Genomic DNA, 11,961 nt, shown 5'->3' on the forward strand with positions numbered 1-11,961 from the left:
TTGAGAGGAACAGAAATCTGCAGATGTTGAGCTGGAAATCAGGCACAGTTTTTAAGCCATGATTACTGTGCAGGAATGTGGTAGCTTGAAATGAAGATCAGATTCAGAGATCATGAGAGATTTAAATGCAGAAAAGGAATGGAATCAGGATTGAAGCTGGAAATTGCTGAGTATCAAAGGGAGTATCAAAGTACAACAACAAATTTCCATTTCTGCAGATGTTTAATTGTTCCAAGATTGCAATGGTACAAACTTATCAATCTATTTGCTGATCAGGATGCAAGATTCTGGAATTTACTCCAAAACCTTTTGAGTTCCTGAAAGTTTTAGTTGATAGCTGCAAAGAGTTGAGAATGACATTGTTAAAAGTTGAATCCCAGAAGTTAAACATCACTGAATTAGAAGAGGTAGAAATGTGTAGATACCTGTTTAGAAATGCAGGATTTTGTGCCAAAAGTGTATCAAAAATTAGGTACAAAAATTAAACAAGTGAGAAGTTTAAGAGAAGCTTTGGGATTTGCAGTAACAAATGGTGCCTTTGTGTTTCTATGTCTTATATGAATTTACTAGACACAGTTTTCAAAAGCTGTGGCTGAAGAGTAGGAACAATTATTTAAAGCTGTAGAAATCTGTAGAAGAAAAGGAAATGCTTATGGAAAAGGAAGTTGTTGCATAGATCACATAGATGAAATCATTTTCCATTCAACCAAGAAACAAGTGTTTAATACACATGAAGGAACAGTGGTAAAAGGCTGCAAACTGTTGAAGGAAGCAAACAGAATTAAGATTCAACAGAATTTCTGTAAAAGAAACTGAGTTGACAGAAATGGAAGAAGAAACTTGAAGTCACAAATCTTGCTGAAGACTGTTTTCAAAGAAATGGTTGATTAGTATTGATGTTGAAATATAGGGACTTTATGGGAACTAAAGTTTCTGATTCTGAATTACTACTGTAGGATTTCAAAGGTGGGCGAAGCTGCAGACTTTAAAGAGAGCAGGATGTTAGGAAGTGTACAGCAGAGGTTGTAAATGAATTCATCATTTAATGCTATTAAGTTCTTGAAATCTCATTGTACTCGAATGTAATTATGAGCTGCAATTTCATAAGTGGTCTCTGAAGATCTGTTCGAGTTACACAGAAATCAGCTTCATAGAAGTTTCAGGAATTGGCAAGATGAAGAGTATATTGCTGCATTACCTCCATCATCTACTATTCTATTTCTGATTAGATGCAAATTCCAGAATTACCATTGCTGTCTCTCCTGTATCTGAGCAAAAAGAAGACATTTTAGATGGCCAATAAAACTGTAATTGATATATCAACTCTGACATGTTGCGTGCCCAGTGTTTACATAGTTTCTAATTAGTGGCAAATCTAATAGTTCACTGGATGCTGCATTCTAAACTGAATTTATAGCAGCTAGTCTTGCTAAATTGAATTGCTGTAATTGCTGAAACAGAATGTTGTGAAGTTGATTTCTTTGTCCATATTTATGAAACCTTATCAGTGTTATTGGAGATCTGATAGGAGCTGTAACATTCAGAAATGGGAAGTTTTTCTGCTGCATTGTGAGAAACTTGTACCTGCAATACACCACAGAACGGAGGAAGTAAAAAAATCTATAGAATGAAAACAAAAACAGTGAATTGAGGTGTATCAACTTGGTTTGGATGTTGAATTTCAGTGCCTGAGACGGCCAATGATTTAAGTGTGGGGGAGGAAGCTCTTCTCCATGAGATGATTTGAGATAGGAAGCTCTTCTCCATGAGATGATTTGAGATTATTTTTGAGTTTCAACTGCTGGAATTTAAGTGGAAAAATGGAAAACAGTGAGAGAAAAAAATTAAAAAATGGCACATCAAAAGAGTATCAAATATGGAAGATAGAGTATTAAGATTCTATGTTAGCCATCAAATTGAAGGGGAGGTTAGCTTGATACTTTGAATTGGTTAAAACAAATGGTATTCATCTCTTTGCACATCAAAATGGTCAACTCATCAAGTATATTCCTTCAATACTCTCATCTTCTTATTTTCTTCATTAATGCCTTTTCTTTTGCTACTTCATTCATTTTAATTGCTCTTTTTACTTCCATTTCAATTCTTGTTGATAAAATCCTTTTGATTCATGTATGCTATGTTTATAGTGGTGGAGAATTAGAAAATAAGCAAGCTTATGGTAGTGAAATGTTGTGAGTGACATTGAGTGAGCTCCATCAATACATGTTTTGAGTGTGAGGGCTAGAATAGGTACATACCTTGTGAGATTGCATCTTGCTTAATTTTTCAATTGGATTGAAATGACCATACCTATTGATTATTATTTGGATTGTATTCATGAATGTTTGTGATCTTTAAAATGATTGTAGTTAAATTCTTTTTACCATCTTCTAGGTATTGCTAGGGAATTTGTGTGGAGATGATTTTTAAGTTTTCTTGACTTGAACGGGACGTCCAAGATTAAGTGTGGGGGATTTGATAACCATGATTTGGCTATATTATTTTGATTCATAATGCGTATTTTTTGATGGTCTATTCATAGCTTAAACTCACATTTACACTATATTTTGTAATTGCATTTGATTTTGGACTTAATTGTAAATTAGCTTATTTTCATGGTATTTGATGCTAATATTTTATTTTTATTTTGTAGGCATCAAAAGGGTTATGGACCCAATCAGATCAGGCCACACTTGGGCTCGAATCTAGGGTTAAACGATGCGATCAAGTTTTGGATCGATTTGGACCGTTCGTTGAAGATCGGAGAAATCTGAGCCATCCGTTGAGAATATGGTCCATCCGACCTAATGAGAAGCAGATCACATCCGTAGATGAAGATCCAGGAAGTTTAATCCAGATCAGAGACGATCCAACCGTTGATCCAGCCCAAATCAATCTGGATCGTCCGATCAGTTTTGAGGAGGTTTAAAAATCCCGAGAAGCTACAGTACCCAGTGGACTCGGCATTTGCGATTTCTCTATAGTAGCTCTTTCTTCCTCGCGGCGCCGCAGTTCCCATTCAAATTTCCTGATCCGGTGGCTTCTTCTTCTTCACCGATGACGACCACTGAGCTCCGGCGTTCATCTTCCGAGGGCAGAGAGTGATCGAGGAGGTTTCCAGATTGCGTTTTGGGGTCTGTTCCACTGCCGCGTACCTGATTGAAGGGAGGTCTCCCGATCGGCATTTTTCGCGTCCACCAGAGCTTCAGGGAGGTTTCTCGGGAGCTACTGATTTCTTTCCGACCGTCATTCCACAGCGAGGTTAAGTAGATCTGATCAAGTTACTTAGCTTTGCAAATCACAGAACCTTTGCTCTGTTTCTTCAGATTGTGAGGTTACCAGCTGGATGTGAGTTGAAAGGAGGTTTCCTGGAGCTGTGAACGTTCTCTGGTAATAGCTGGAAGCTCGGGAATTGTTTGTTGGGTGCTTGAAAGGAGGTTTCCAAGAGCACTTCTATTTTGGAGGTTTCCTGGCAGATTGAAGAAGATTGCTATGGGGTTTGGATATGGAATGCTTAGGGTTCTAGATTTCTTTATCTTTGTCTTTGTAGTGTACTTGAATATGCTCAGATCGGAAGATCTGATTCCTTTTCCTAGCTATTTCTTCTCTACTTCATGTTTTCTGTAATTCTGTTTTCTTGCTTATAGTTCTGATTTCTTGAATTTCTACATTCTAAAAACCATGTTCAGTTACTAACTTAGGATATAATCTAGTTTATGTTTTTGACATAGATGATTTGATTATCACAAATTGTTGAGTGACGTTCATGTAACTAGCAAACCTTAGATCTTCCAATGGGTGTATTGTTACTGATTGAGCTTTTGATGTTTAATAGTTGAATTCGATTGAGATTGTGAGTTTGATACTAATATGGTTTATACAAGTGTGTTTGAGCTTATGGTTTAATTGCTACTGTGATTGTGAAGTGGAGAGTGAGTGATTCATTCAATTGTTTCAATAATGCATTAGGATTCGAATTTGACTGTTGTTAACTTAATGAAAAGGTAATGGATTATGTTTTGGTGAGAATGGACCTTCTTTGATCTATTTGTGATTGTGGAAGAATTTAATTTGAATTGTGAGATAAATGGAAGTACTAAGTTGAATTTTGTTGATATTAGAATTTGATTTGAATCAATTCTAGGATACACACACATTCACTAGTTAACCTTGGAAAAATACGACTTGGGACTCCTTACTACGACACATGTTTCATTTAGTTTAGTTGAGTTCCAATCTTTATCAATTTGGGGTGCCTTGAGACATGCAAAAAGGCGGACACCAGTCCAATCATACATAATCACAATAGGCCATAATAGTTAGAGCCTGCAACCACAGAGTTAATCTATTTGCACATCCTACTATTTTCATGCTTAAAATATGTATGACATGTGCATAATTAAACTAAAAACCAAACACACAGAGGCATAAACCTAGCTCTGATACCAATTGTTGGTTGCTACTCGGAATACCATTCTAGTTCCCTTGTATAAAAATTTGTACAAGCATAAAACTATCCTAGCTATCCATGCGCTCTACTGAAGTTAAATTTGGATTGCAAACGATGCTTAACATTATTAATCCAAATTATCCTTCAAAAGTTAAACTTGGATTGGAAACGATACTTAACATTTTTACTCCAAGTTTGACCGATGTGATCTTCCTAAGTTAAACCATATTACAGAAGTTAATTAAATATCTATTTCAAAGATCGGCTTCCAGGTTGAACATGGCGAGACACTAGACCTTCTTGGGTATTGGATCATCTACCATTTCCTAGACAAAACCTTTCTAAGAAATCAGATATTTAACTTCTTACAGTAAACTAGGTTTAACTATAGAGACCTCAATAGAAGCATAATATCGAAACATGAAATCGAAAAATAAAATCGATAACAAGATGATAACCTAAAACTGATAGCCTCTTGTGTTTGGTTTTTCAAGATTTATACAAAGAAGATGAACTAGTTATGATGCGAAAACAAATAACTAATTATACCTTTCTTAGTAGCTTATAGACCTCTTGATCTTCTGTTGTATTCCTCTCCTCCTCTTGGACGTCATGTGGGCAATGATCTACTAAGATGAAATCCACCCAAGCTTCTTCCTTTACTTCTAAATTTCGGCCACCAACTAACCTCCAATGGATGCTAGACAAGAGAGCATCCTCCTCCTCTTCTTCTCCTTCAAGCAACCAGCCACCAAGAGAAAACCAAGCTTGATGCCGCCGGCCTCCAAGAAAGAAAACAAAAGGAGAAGAGAGAAGGAAGAGGGTCGACCACCAAGGGAATAGAAGAGAGGAGTTTCGGCCACAATAGAGAGGATGCAAGGCTTAGATTGTTCTGAATGAAGCACCCTCTCCCTCTCTTTTATAATCCTTGGTGAATCCAATAAAGGAAAGTTTTAAAATAAAAAAAAATAAAACTTTCTTTTATTCCTTTACATGGTCGACCACCACTTGTGTATTAAACAAGGAAAGATTTTAAACAAAAATTAAAATCTCTCTTTTAAAATTGTTGGTGCAGCGGAGGTCGGCAAGAGGGGGGTGAATTGCCTACACAAATTAAAACTACTCTCATCGGATTTTTCAACTCGAAAGTACAATAGCAATAATAATAAAATAACTAAAGCAATAAAACAAAACAGAAAGACAGAGAAGACCGGGAGTTAACCTGGTTACAACCAAGAAGGTTGTTAATCTAGGACGATGAAAAGCGCGCACTAGAAAAATCTCCTTCTCTGAAGGCGGAGAAGCCTTTTACACTCTTACAGCTCAGAACCATTGCTAGAAATTGATTACAGAGTTGATGGAACAGTTGATGTCTAATTCCTAGTTCCATAGGCCTTTATATAGCCTCTGGAAATCCTATCTCGGATGTCCGAGGCGCCTCCATGCGGGGTCCAAGGTGCCTCCATCGAGAGTGGATAAAATTTTATCCAAAAGCTCAACATTCAATTCTACCAGGTCCGAGGCGCCTTCAACAGGGGTTGAAGGCGCCCTCAAGCTGGAGGCGCCTCCAAGCCTGATGGAGGCGCCTCCAAGTTGGCTGGCAGCTTTTCCAGCTTGCTTGCTTCTTTGCTTTGTCTTCCGAAGTCTCATTCTTTTGGGTGATTCCGGCCAACCGAAATAGGGCTCACTCGAACCCAATTTTCGGCCTTCTCCTCGAGCATTCTTCCTCCCGGCTTAACGTCCCTCGAACGTCGCGCACGTTCTTCTCGCCCACCGGTGTACTCTTCCACAGCTCTCTTGTCCTTCGGACGCACCGAGCCCGTCGACTCCCATCCTGTGTCGTCCTTCTCGCTAGCTGCGTCTTCCGTTCGACTTCCTGTGCTCCTAAGCTCCTGCACACTCAGACACAGGGGTCAAACACAAAGCAGGACCTAACCAACTTGGTTGATCACATCAAAACACCCGCGGGGTCCAACAATTTTCCCCTTTTTGATGTGTATCAACCCATGTTCAAGTTAGGGTAAAAAATAGACAAATAGTAATTTTAAAGAGAATTACTAAACTAACATTTTAAGTATAAATTTACATTAAGTAAAATTGCAACTAAATAAAAGTTTAAGAAAATTTTTTTTTTGAAAAAAAATTATCTCCCCCTAGACTTGTACTAATCTTGGTATCAATTGTTGGGGTTGCAAGGTTGTAAACATAGTCCCACATTGAAAACACATGAAAAAGATCATGAGTTTATAAGAGAAAAAATATCTCCATTGGCATGAGGCCTTTTGGGGAGAGCCCAAGAGCAAGACCATGAGGGCTTAGGCTCAAAGTGGACAATATCATACCATTGTGGAGATATCTAAATTTTTTTCGATCCTACAATTGGTATCAGAGCCTGAACTGCCAGAAGGTTTAACCGTCGACTGTGTACAAGAGCTATGATCTGATTGAGCCATGTGGGTACAATATTGACCTCGAATAAAGAAAGGGGGGCTCCTATGTTCAGATCAAGAGGACCAGACACCAGGCAGGAAGTCCTAGTAGGTCGGGTGGACCGAGGGGCAGGAATACCTGGTGGGTCGAGGATCGGATGTGGGAAGCCTGTGGTCCTTTGTTTGAGGGGGGGGGGGATTGTTGGGGTTGCAAGGTTGCAAGGTTACAAACATAGTCCCACATTGAAAACACATGGAAAAGATCATGAGTTTATAAGAGAAAAGATATCTCCATTGGCATGAGGCCTTTTGGTGAGAGCCCAAGAGCAAAACCATGAGGGCTTAGGCCCAAAGTGGACAATATCATACTATTGTGGAGATATCCAAATTCTTTTCGATCATACAAAAATCCCTTTTGTGGTTAGCTATAAAAGACATGTTTTATAAAATTACTCACAAAATCCATAAAAATAGTAAACTTACATAAACTTACAGATCTGATATCTTTTCATAAAAACAAAATATAAACAAGTATATGCTTTGCACGTGGCTCTGATACCACTGTTAGAAATTCGAGCCGCAAAAACTACTTTTTGCGTTGCGGAAACCTCGAAGTCTTGCCACGGATCCATGCGAAGATATATAAAATAAATTATATACATGTTTCTAACCTAGATCTACCTTAGATCTACATGAACAAGAAACGTTACCCTTGTTGCGAAGCCCTTCGCATATCCTGCTCGTCCAAAAAGGTTGTCGGATCTCGAGAGTGTCAAGCGTACACTCCTCTATACGTATCCACACGGACAAGAAAATGGAGAAAACACCTTAGAGTGTGCTAGCACCCCAAACGAGTCATGACAATGGAGGAGAGGGAGATCAAGAAAGAAGAGAGGAGGAAGAAGAAAGAGTGAATGCAACACTTAATTTGGCCGGCCACACATTGAGTGCTATATACCTCCATGTAATACCAAGAGTCATGACTCTTGGTCTTCCTCATGAGGTGGCACACAATGAGGTGGCTCTTGATGATGTGGAACACCATCATTGGCCATCCCATGCCAAGTCACAAATGAGGTGGCATTTGGTCAAGTCAAACTTGACTCTTCATCTTCCCTCTCAAGTCAAGTCAAACTTGACCCATTTATCTCCCATGGTTGATCAGATTTAACCATTGATTCAAGTCAATTTGATTTAATGATTCTCTACTCATTAAATTAAATTGATTCAATGAGTCATAATCTAAATTAGACTCATTCAATACATGAATCAAATTGAGTCCAACTCAATTAGTCTAATTTGGATTACTCTTAATCCAATTTAGTTCATCATATGAACCTAATCCTCTTGGTTCATCATATGAACCCATTCTCCATCTAATTGCCCTTTGTGTGTGACCCTATAGGTTCTTGTAACATTGGCAATGCTCCTAAACTCATTTAGAAGCATAAGTAATGAGCGGTATCTAGCAACACATCATTACTACCCAAGTTACAAGAATGTTAAGATCTAACATCACCTTTGTGACTACTAATTATGACTCTCACAATATGTGACAATGTCCTTCTATCCTAGACATCTAAATTGATCAACTGAGGCATAGACCATGTCATCCTCTAATCAATTTATATCTCAAACTCCAAGTAGACTCACTCTAATCAAATGAGCTCAATATCTCATATTGACTCATTTGGGCATGACCATGCACTTAGTGGTCTCACTCTATTAAGAATCATGATGTCACTCCCGTCATATAGGAGGGATAGATCTCATCTACATCACTCACATCCCTCCGCATAATTTGTTACATACCCAGTAATCGCCTTTATAGTCCACCCAGTTACGGGTGACGTTTGACGAAGCCAAAGTATGCAACTCCTTATGTAGGGAACCATGGTGACTTTAGGTCCAAGGACTCATAGTCATACTAATAGTCACATGAGAAAGTATATGACACTCATATAACGATCCATAATATTTTCTCATGGCGGGTCATTCAGTATACATTCTTCAATGCATACCCATGTGTCAATTTAATATCTCTATATCCATGACTTGTGAGATCAAGTCATCGAGTTGACCTACATGCTAGTCTTAGTGCATTAACATTGTCCCTGAATGTTAATACTTGACTAGGAATGATTAAGAGTAGTATTCTCTATATCATCTCACTATCGATTCAACCAATCGATTGATATAGATAAGAACCTTCTATTCAAGGACGCTATTATACTTAGTTATTTGACACCAATACAAGTAAGTATAATAACTATAAAGAAATGTCTTTATTAGTATATAAGAATATGATACATCGAGTTCATACAACAATCATCATATGATTGGCTTCAGGGCTCTAACTAACAGTAAGGAGATGGTGACCTACCTGTGGTAGCAACAACAACTGCTCGCGATCGCAAGTGTGTGGAAGAGCGGCGAAGGGCCAAATGGCAAGCATGAGGTCCATTGGCTTCAGTCGAGGCCTCCACTAGCATAGGCGTTGCTGACCCCGCCAAAGTGCTCGTCGAAGGGATCCTGGTAGCGTGCGGCGATCGAGAGATGGGAGTCAGCTGAAGATCAGGAAAGGGCAGGCGATGCTTAAATTAGATTGGGAAAGAAGGGAAGGCCACATTCGGCGATCGACCATGGTGGTCAGCGGCGATGCCCGACGATCGGTGACAGATCAAGATTGCGAGAGAGGAAGGGGGTCAGCAATGATGTGGAGAAGAGGGGAAATCAACGATGAGGAGGAGGATAAATCAATTTTAGGGTTTTTATAAAAATAAGTAAATGATTTTAATAAATAAACATCTCCTCATTTAATTGGAATAGCCAAACAGACTTCTTTTTTATCCCATTTATCTCTATAATGTATAAAAGGGTTCATTTAAAATTCTAAAAAATTCCTATAAATTCCCATTAAATTTCAAAAGATACTTTCTCAATCAACCGTATTGTTTTATTATTATTTAGTTGTCATATTTGACACTTGGCATGAGAAGAAAAGTCAAAAAGGGTTAAAGGATTGACCGGACACTTGGTGAAAATGTTCCAGTAGGTCAAGGGTGACTAGATGCTAAGCAATAAGGATTCCCAACAGGTCACGATTGACCGAATGTTGGGCAAGGAACCCTAGACTTAGTTTTGGAAGTTAGGGTTTGGTAATCGATTAGGCTAATTAATTACCATAACTTAAGTGATTACCCTAATTGCTTAAGCCATTTGATCACAGAAATAAAATGGGGCTGAATCAATTGGGCTAATGAATTCAGTAAACCTTAATTGATTAAGCTGATTCTATGGGGAGACTTAATCACTTACGACCTATTCTCGTGCGAACAAAAAGCTTCCTAATCAATCTGGCTAATCGATTAGGAAGGCTTAATCGACTGGGGTAGTCGATTAAGATTCAAAAAAATAGTTGTTATGTAGGTTGTTGATGTGGTAATCAATTAAGGAGATTCTTAATCGATTAAGGCACCTGAAGAGCCCCAGAAAAGGGTTGATGTGAGCATTATTTCAAACAACTCTTCACACATCTTCTTCTCTGATTCTGACTGCTGGTTCTTGAAGCTTTTTGGAGACAAGTGTTGCTACACTTTTAAGGTCAAGAGATGTTTTCAAACAAGAAGAAGAAGCTAGATAGGGTTTCATTTGTGTAAATCTTGTAAGAATTCACTTGTACTAGCTTCTCTTTTATTCTTGTTGTATTGTGAGTTTGTATGAGATTTTTCCACCTCCAGAGTGTTTTTGAGAAGGAGGGTTTACATAGTGGATGTGTGAGAGAGGGTAAGATCCTTAGATTAGTCACCTCATTTAAGATGGATACCAAGTAAATCTTGGTGTTAGCATTGGAGGAGCTCGGCTTTGTATTTTTCGCTGCAAATCAATATCATCGAAGCGAAGCGAGCCATTCCCCCCCCCCCCCCCCCCCTTCTCCCTTTTAGCTCTGAAGTGTCCTAACAAGTGATATCAGAGCGAGACCACTCTTTACCGGAATCATTGCCAGAAGGGCAACAACTAGAGGTAGAATAAGTTGAAGCCCTAAAGTCAACAAGTCAAAGACTTCATCAACAAAAGGAAGCTCAACTCCAAGATAGATTTCTGAGATGAACTCGGATCGACACAAGGGTGTCTCCACCATTTATGTCAATAAGTTTCTATCTTTGGAAATCAAGAATAAAAAATTTCTTTATGATGGAGATAGAGCAATGGTTTGCTCTAATAGAGGGATTTGAGATTCCAACAGATAGCAAAGGTAAAATCCTCAATAGAAGCAAATGGAGAAAGTAACAAATCAAAAGAAGTGAGGCCAATGACAAAGTGGCTAAATTGTTGGTCAATCTATTACCGAACAACGTATTAGGCCAAATTGGGGAATATCAAGAAGCCAAGGAGCTTTGGAGTAAGTTGGCAAGAATTCATGAAGAACCCTCCACTACACTAAATCAAGAAGAATCCAAAGAGGACAACTCATTGAATCAAGAGAAAGAGGATTCGCAGGTTATGAGATGCTCAACATCCGATGAGGAGATTCAAGAAGATCCATCCTCAAAAGAGTGCAAAGATAAAGGCAAAGAGGCATACTCTTTGTTTGAAGTGCATGAGGATTTAGAAGTTAAGAGATGCTCAACCTCCGAGGATGAAGATGAAGAGGCATCCACCTCAAGGATTGAGGGGGAGTATGGACCTTCAGTGTCAGATCAAGAAGAAGCCCCTATATCCCGTTCAAAAGAAGATAGTGTCATCCTTGCAAATGAAGGTATAAAAATTTTAATTGTTAAAAATAAAGATAATATCATTTGTTTTGAGTGTAGAAAAAAAGGTCACTACAAGAGTAAGTGTCTTGCATTGACCAAGAAGAAGGGTCGAGTGACACCAAAGGCTAAGGAGAAACCTAAGAAGGTTGGCCTCATGATATGAAAGGGCAAGGAGCACATTGTGCGCATCTTGTGTAGTCAAAAGAGACATTATTGAAGTCAATATCCTAAGGGGAGGAAATCAACCAAGGTTAAAGGAGGAAGTTCAACTCAAGGGAGAACTCTCAAGAGCAAATCCAAGGTATCATGTATTAGTGCAATTCCT

This window comes from Zingiber officinale, chromosome 7B, assembly GCF_018446385.1.
Source record: "Zingiber officinale cultivar Zhangliang chromosome 7B, Zo_v1.1, whole genome shotgun sequence".
Taxonomy (NCBI): domain Eukaryota; kingdom Viridiplantae; phylum Streptophyta; class Magnoliopsida; order Zingiberales; family Zingiberaceae; genus Zingiber; species Zingiber officinale.